Source organism: Leopardus geoffroyi, chromosome B1 (assembly GCF_018350155.1).
Source record: "Leopardus geoffroyi isolate Oge1 chromosome B1, O.geoffroyi_Oge1_pat1.0, whole genome shotgun sequence".
Taxonomy (NCBI): domain Eukaryota; kingdom Metazoa; phylum Chordata; class Mammalia; order Carnivora; family Felidae; genus Leopardus; species Leopardus geoffroyi.
This window is the reverse complement of record NC_059327.1, coordinates 202,570,899-202,578,679: the sequence shown is the minus strand read 5'-3', so window position 1 is coordinate 202,578,679 and position 7,781 is coordinate 202,570,899. Positions and strand designations below refer to the sequence as shown.

Sequence of the window (7,781 nt, the reverse complement as noted above, 5' to 3'; positions counted from 1 at the left end):
CGTATGCGGGTGGGGCCCTCGTCACTGCAAGGGTGGACCTGAGGAGGGGGTGCCCGTGAGCGGGGGGGGGGGTCTGTGAGGAGGGGTGCCCCGTAGACAGAGGACAGGCCGGGAGGGACGTGCTGTGTCCACAGTGGCCTGGGACCCCTCCCGTGGGCAGAGCCCGAGGACGCGGCCCTCAGTGGCCAAACCCCGAGCCTGGCTTCACTTCTCGCCAAGGTCCTTCGCTCGGCTCTTTCTAGAAGACAAAATAAGCTGGTGGGAAACCAGCATCACTAGGCCTGGTGACTAGTCCGGCGGGTGGGTGGGGGGGGGAGGTCCAGCATCTCCACAGTCCGTGCCTGCCCTGCTGGGACCAGCCGGCCGCTGTGCACCATCAAGAGGGTCCCCTGGTCTCCTTTCCCCCCACTGGGCCCTCGCCCCTGCCTGCTCCTTTCCCCAGTGGCCTTGGCCTGGGGTGTCCTCCGGGAAGCCTCCCCTGGGCCCCCCACCCCTGGCTCCTTCTCCCTCCAGCTGAGCCTGGCCTAGCACCCTGTTTTTTCTAATGTCTGCTCCACAAAGCTAGAGAGCTCCCCCGGTAACAGGCTCCGTTGTAGGCAGCCAACAGAGAGTCGCGTGCCTCGTCCCCAGGCTTTCTCTCGTTCACGGAACAGGAAACCCAAAGCACCGAGAGGGCAGGTGCCTCGCCCAGGGTCACACAGCCGGCAGGGGTGGAGTTGGGGTTCAGACCGGCGCTGGGCTCCAGCATCTGCCGCCTTCTGCCCTTGCTTGCCCTCAGCCCCGGGCACGGTTGGGTCCGCCCACGACAGAGCGGGGGCTCCTAAGAGTATGCAAAATGCAGGAGCGCTCAGATACGATTCTCCCCACTTTCCAGGGGAGGAAACTAAGGCCCAGGCAGTTAGCGTGTCCCTTGTGTGTCCTGAGAGGCTGCGTCCAGACTGGAGCCAGCCGTCCTCTGAGCCCCAGCTGGCCCGGCCCCGGGTTTGAGGCCAAAGAGTTGACGTGTGCGTGGGCTCACCCCAGGGCTTGGTCACCCCACCTCCCTGAACCTCACCTTTCTCAACCTTGGGCGATTGGGGTGGGAATTCAGTCCTATAAGCCAGAGTGCCCTGAACTTTAACCTCCCCGGTAACGGTTGAATGCAGATCCCGGGTCAGTGGGACTCACCTTACCGTCAGGTCTCGGTGGGGGGGAAACCAAAGCTGCCTGATGGCAGCCCATGCTGTAAGCAGCAAGGACGAGACCAAGCACCCAGAGGCCCTGAGCCAGCCCTCCACCCGTGTCACTGCCTGGGGCACCCGGGCACACGGGGCTTGGGGCAGATTTAGGGCTTAGCAAACCGAGTCCTTTGTGTTGGCCATGGAGCTCACAGGGAGACAGAGTGTTCACAGCTGTTGTCAGAACTGCAGAATTTGCCAGTAATTTGGAGAGAACTGGCCCGAGTGCAAGGGACAGCTGCCCGTGAGCACGGATCCGTATCCTCTCTTCCCCGAGCGAGGAGTTGTTTGCTCTCGCGCTGGGGGCAGAGGCACCAGGCATTATATTTTTCTCGGAATATAAATGAGTCCTGGGCCTCACTCCTATGACCCTCAAATGGGAAAAAAATCGCATCGGCCCTACATCTGGTGGCAGAATCAGGAGGACAAAGCTCCAGCATGGCATGAGGGCTGGCCACATGGGCCCATAGCACCGAGCACCAGCTGGTCCCCGGGCCTGGGCCCACAGCCCCCGCACTCAAGGGACTCCAGTTAGGATCTAGGAGGAGGCAAGAGCAAGGTGCCGGAACCCCCCCGTCCCCGTCCACACGGCCTCTGCTGCTGTGACTTTCCGGCGCATCTCAGGGTGTGAGCCAAATGTCTTCCTCCTACACAGCACACGACACCGGGAAGGGGGACATGACCCCACACAGTGGCGACCCCCGGACCCATCTATCTGCTGGACTCTGAAGTCTACACCCTCCACCAGGAGCCTGTGGCCCTGAGATCTCATGCTTCCCCCTCCCCCTGCCTCTCCGGCTGGGACAGCTCCCCATCCCCCTCTGGGACACACGTCTCAGGCCACCGTCCGAGCTGTTCTTTTCCACGGCCCGCAGGACAGCTTTCCTTCTGTCTCATTTTACATCAAAGCTGTATGCGCTTGTGATCTAAGGAATTATATCATTCCCAAGGCTTGTTATGAACCCGCCCACTACACCAACTATTCTTCCCCAGAGGCAACCACTTCCTTTTTCCTTTTGAAACTAATTCTTTGGTTGTTTATGTCTGTATTCCAAAATAGCCTTCTTGTGTTGCCGATTCTTGCTTTTTTCAGCTTGGTCAATAGTACTGACTTCCTTTATGGAGGAGAGGCACTAGCTTGCTCTCATCCCTACTCCCACCCCACACACACCTTCTCATCATCCCTCCCGATCACAGAGAGTGTGGTGTGGAGTGGATTCATATGATCATGTAAATGTAACCCACAGCAGAGCCAGCAGAGCCAGGTCATATATGATGATCACTTTACCCGCCTTATGTTTTTCCCCCTATAGTTATCAATCGCTATGTTATTTTATCTGGTTTTCGTGTGTGTGTGTGTGCTTATTCCTAACTCAACACCAAACTCTTTGTCTTGTCTAAATCTCCAGACCTTTGGGGGCACCTGGGTGGCTCAGCTGGTTAAGCGTCCGACTCTTGATCTCAGCTCAGCTTTCGATCTCGGGGTCATGGGTTCAAACCCCTCGCTGGGCTTTGCGCGGAGTGTGAAGGCTACTTAAACAATAAACAAGTAAGTGCCCAGAACTTTGGACACACCAGGTGTTCTGCATCTTGCTTGGTCTGAGTTGACTCCCTCGTGGGGCAGAGGTCATGCTCTGTTGGCTTTGGCGTCTGGCAGGGACCTGCTTCCTGGTTCACAGATGGCGCCTTCTGCTTATTTCTCACAAGGCAGAGGGGGTAAGGGGGGCACTCTGAGGTCTTTTTGGTAACAGCACTGATCCCATTCTTGGGATCTCATGACCCAAGCACCCGCCAAAGGCCTCCCCCTAACGCCGTCACATTGGGGGTTACGGTTTCAACGTACGAACCTGGGGGTGGGGCTGCAGATATTCAGTCTATAGCACTGGGTAGAATTCTAGTCTGGAAATCATTTTCCTACAGAAGAAGCTGGGCAGGGGCCAACTGCATAGTACTGGCTCATCCCCTTCTTGTCAGTGTAGCCTTCGTCAAGTCCAAAGCCGTTCCCACTCCTAATTCCTTATAAGTGACCTTGCCCTCTTGTATTACCTACTGAAGAATAAAAAATAAAAATAAGTTAACTGTCGAGCAGTCTCATTTGGCCCACACTCCTGTGTCCTTCAACTTAAAAAAACAAAACAAAACAAGAAAAGCCAGTCTCGGTCTCCTCTTGTGGTCACGGGAGCTGGACTGCAAATCCAGAAATAATCAAAGGAACAAATCATGGCTGTGTTTTCCCCTCAAGCCCATCAAGTGTGGAGCTGCGGGAACGTAATGAAAACTGCCATCAGCCCACTGTTGTCAGGAATCTGGCCCGTTGGGTCTGCGTGCTGTGGGCGCTGGCCGTAGGACCCTGGGGAGTGAGCCTGGCACCAGTGGGCCCGCGGGGGGAGCGGCCAGCACTGTCGTCCCCGCACGGGACACCTGCACCTTTCTGGAACACACCTGGCTGCCCCCGCATCAGCCCCTTGGCGCTCTCCGTGGCCCTCCCTGCTGGTGACAGCTGACCTTCCAACTCGGGGTGGCCCCAGAGGCCCTCCCCCGCCCCGTGCCGTGGGCGATCCTCTGGGAGGGGAGCAGACTGTCCCCTCCTCCCACCTACCTCGGGTTTCAGTGTGATTATCTCACCTACAAGCACCGGTGGGAAGGATAAAATCACTGGGCTGCCTTCCTAGCTGTGCAGACCGAGGTTAAGGGCTTGGGCCTCTGGGCCTCAGTCTCCTCATCTGTCAAGTGGGGAGAAGAAAGCTACTTTGAAAATGAAAGCAGTTAACAAGATGCGGTTTGACAAATGCCTGGCACACAGCAGGTCCTCATGTTTGCTGCAGAACAGTCTGCCAAAAAGCCGGGGGTCCTTGGTTGGCCCAAAGGCTCGTGACAGACCCCAGAGGCTCTGCCTGGAGAAGCCCCAGGCTTGTCTGACGTAAACCGCAGCCCCCTTGGCCCCGGCCCCGGAACTGCAGCCTTCTGGGATTGGAGAGGCTCCTGCCAGGAAGGGCTGGGCCGCCAGCTCCCTCTGGTTCTCATTAGGACTCCTCACCCCCCTCCCCTGCTGGGCCGCATCCCTCCTCACAGTCGCCTTGGGACCCTCACGGCCCAAGTCCCTGCAGCTCGCCAGGGTCAAGCCAGAGGACTTGAACCTTCCAGAAAGGAGGTGGAATACAGCCAGACCCCAGGCTGGGCCGGGGATGCTGAACCAGGTGGCCTGCGGGCCTCCGGACGTGGGTGAGGACGGGCTGGGCCGGGCAGACCCCGAGACAGAGGCAGAGACTGGGAGGCAGGATAAGGAGCCGGCCCTTACCTGAGGCTCTAGGGGACCCCAAAGGGTGTGCACTCCCTAGAGGTGGGGTTGAGCGAGTGGGTGATGTCAGGACAATTTCTGGGTGACCGGGGTGGGGCAGGTGGGGTTGATCGGTTGGGTATCTAGGAGGTCACTAGGCACCTGGTCAGGCGCTGGGACAGGGCTCCCTGTGTCCCCAAGGCCTGCCTTGGTGCTCCGATCACCCTTTCCTGGGTCATGGCTCTTGGGTCTTTATCCTCAGGGTCCCCTTCCTGGGCAGGCCACGGGCGGTCCACGGGTCTAAATCACCAGGGCCTCGGGTACCGAGGCCTTTGTGGGAGACTCGAGCAGATGTTCAGCAACCTCCACCCTCTTCACCAACGCGCTTTTGCGGGTGGGTAGTTTCCCTCCGTGACAGCTCTGCCCGGCGTTCGGGCAGGTGGGGTGGGTGGGGTGCCCACGGCTCTGGCCGGCCGGTCAGGGCCGGCACCTCCGGCGGGCAAGGGCACACACAGGCCCACAGGACCCTGCATATGTTCAGCTTTAAGTCCTTTTGGAATCAGAAGGAAACGTGAAGATATGCATATGTAATATGAAGATATGAATATATAATAAGAAATACGGCCTGGGCACATTCATCTTTGGACTAACATGGCTGTAAGATACGATTAAAAAACCTTTGTTTGGGGGCGCCTGGGTGGCGCAGTCGGTTGGGCGTCCGACTTCAGCCAGGTCACGATCTTGCGGTCCGTGAGTTCGAGCCCCGCGTCAGGCTCTGGGCTGACGGCTCAGAGCCTGGAGCCTGTTTCCGATTCTGTGTCTCCCTCTCTCTCTGCCCCTCCCCCGTTCATGCTCTGTCTCTCTCTGTCCCAAAAATAAAATAAACGTTGAAAAAAAAAAATTAAAAAAAAAAAAAAAAAAACTTTGTTTGGTGTATGTAACTTATTGTCACGTCGGCTAACATACGGCGTATGCATTGTGCTCTCGGCTTTGGGACTAGATTCCCGTGATCCATCGCTTGCATACGACGCCCGGTGCTCGTCCCAGCACGTGCCCTCCTCGATGCCCGTCACCCGTTTTCCCCACCCCCATCCCCCCATCAACCCTCAGTTTGTATTTAAGAGCCTCTTATGGTTGGCCTCCCTCTCCGTTGGCCTCCCACGTTTCCTTCTTTTCCCCTATGTTATCTGTTGACTTTCTCAAATTCCACAGAGGACTGAAATCATAGGATATCTGTCTTTCCCTGATGATATGATATTTATCTATCTTTATCTGTCCCTTGCTCAGCCTAATTACCTCTAGTTCCATCTATGTTGTCGCAAATGGCAGGATTTCATCCTTTTTCATCTCCGAGTAGTATTCCATGGGCTGTGTATACACCCCACCTCTTCTTTATCCATTCACCAGTCAGTGGACATTTGGGCTCTTTCCATAATCTGGCTGTGATTTGTGATGCAAATCTTCTGATTACGACTTTCGGGCGCAGAAGACCCTCACTGGGTTCGTTTGGACCCGCTCACGACAAGGCGTCGAAACGTGACTCAAACCAGCTTAATCTAAAAGGGCAGTTGCCTGACTCAGTGGCTGATACGGGCACAGCTTGTTCCGGGGCCTGGACAGAGTTGTCCGGGCCCAGGCCCCACCTGTGGCTCTCAGACCGGCTCTCTCCTCCCTCGGCGGCCCCCTGGTGCCAGCTCAGCCGGCAGTGTAAGGAACGCCCCTCCGTGACCCTGGGAGCTCCTGGCCGGTTAGCAGCAAGTGGGGGTTTCTGTCCCTGGGGACCTCCCAGTGACAGCGCTGGGCCGGTGCACGAGGCACTCAAGCAGTGCTCTTGGGGGTGCAGACATCGGTCTTACCTGGGGGCCAGTCCCCCCACTTCCTTTCTTCTCTGCACCGTGCCAACCCCAGGTAAGCTTCAGGAACCTTCCGAGGGCAGCCTCCTTTGGTTCTGACAGGTTTTCGGGTGGGAGGTGGCTGTGCCTGCCTTAGGCCACCAGGACAGGCTCCAGTGTCCTGGTCCAATGGACGTGGCGCTTCCCGGGGGGGTCTGAGGCTCACACGCTGCTCGTGCGGGACGTGGCGGGGGTCGGAGGCAGGAGGAGGCTCCTCGGTGAGCTGGCGGGGCACCGCCTGTGCTCAGTGGCCCGCATCTTCCCGGGGCTTGGAGGGCGCGAGGTGCATGTGAGCACGTAGGTGTGAGTTCGGTCTGCTGTCACGCGCGCTGATGACCTCCTGTCTGTTCCCCGCATCCTCCCCCGCCCCCGGGGCTGCAGGCCAGCCCAGCCACGGGATGCGTCGCCGGCCACGCCTCGTGGTGCCTTTAAAACAGGAGGTGTTGACGCCTCTCTGAGCTGGTCCCCTTTGTGCCCGTGGGGAGACTGAGGCCTGTGGCCCGTGACCCTGCTTCACGTTCCGTGGCCTTCGGGGTCTCCCTGTCTGTGGGTCCGAGGCGGCTCGGACCCCACACCTATGCAGCTCGCCTCCCTCTGTGCCCTCCCGTGGGCCACAGGCCCGGGGACTTCTGCGCCCGGCTTGCTTGCGACCACGCGGCTCAGACCCTAAACGGCGCCCAGCTGCTCACAGGTGATGGGTGTCACGTCTTCGCCGTCGGAGCCTTTTGCAGACTTGCCGGCCTGTGACCGAAGGCAGCCGTCTCTGCCCGGGGGGGCCACCCATCCGCGGGACCGCGTGTGACCCTCCACGGGCGTCTCTGGCTGTAGGTGTTTGACCGTAAACAAGAGACGCCCTCTGTCCCTGTGACCTCATCTTTCCTTGGCTCTCCCAAGCCGTCCGTTGGCAGGACCCCAGGAGCGCAATCAGGGCCCGAGGACCTTCCATCGCTTCCCTCGGACCCCTGGGAAGAGGCTGGCTTGGGGTTCTCTCCTAGTGCACGGGGTGGGGCTGCGGCCCTGGGCGGGGAAGGGGCTGGGCAGGGCTGCCCGGTGCCCCCCTCCCCGTCCCCACCGCTCGCCGTGCAGAGCGTCTCCCCGTTAAGCCTGCCCTCCACACCACTTGGCACCCGGTGTGCCCTCACCGCGTGGGCACCAGACCGCGGCCGGGCACAGACAGTGCCTCATTCACCCAGGTCTGCCAGCTACAGGATCACAGCTACGGCCAGGAGAGGGCACAGGAGGTCCTGAGTCCGCCTCGGGCGGGCTGTGGGGTGGGTGAGCGTGCCCCCTTCCCACCTCAGACATTCTAGAATGGTGATCCGCCACTCACACCGGGCAGAGAGGGGGAGGGGCTTCTGCCGGGAGGCAGGCACTGTGCCAAGCACTTGACCACCG

The 7,781-nt window shown here is 59.2% G+C and overlaps 1 long non-coding RNA gene across 1 annotated transcript; it reads right to left on the bottom strand.

Moving 5' to 3' along the window:
* Positions 1-376: 376 nt before the first annotated feature.
* On the bottom strand, positions 377-3,939 carry LOC123583741. Its single transcript, XR_006704992.1, has 3 exons — positions 3,843-3,939; positions 3,065-3,266; positions 377-820 (listed from the first exon to the last, which is right to left on the bottom strand). It is a non-coding gene; the product is annotated as an uncharacterized LOC123583741 (long non-coding RNA).
* Between the last annotated feature and the right edge of the window lie 3,842 nt (positions 3,940-7,781).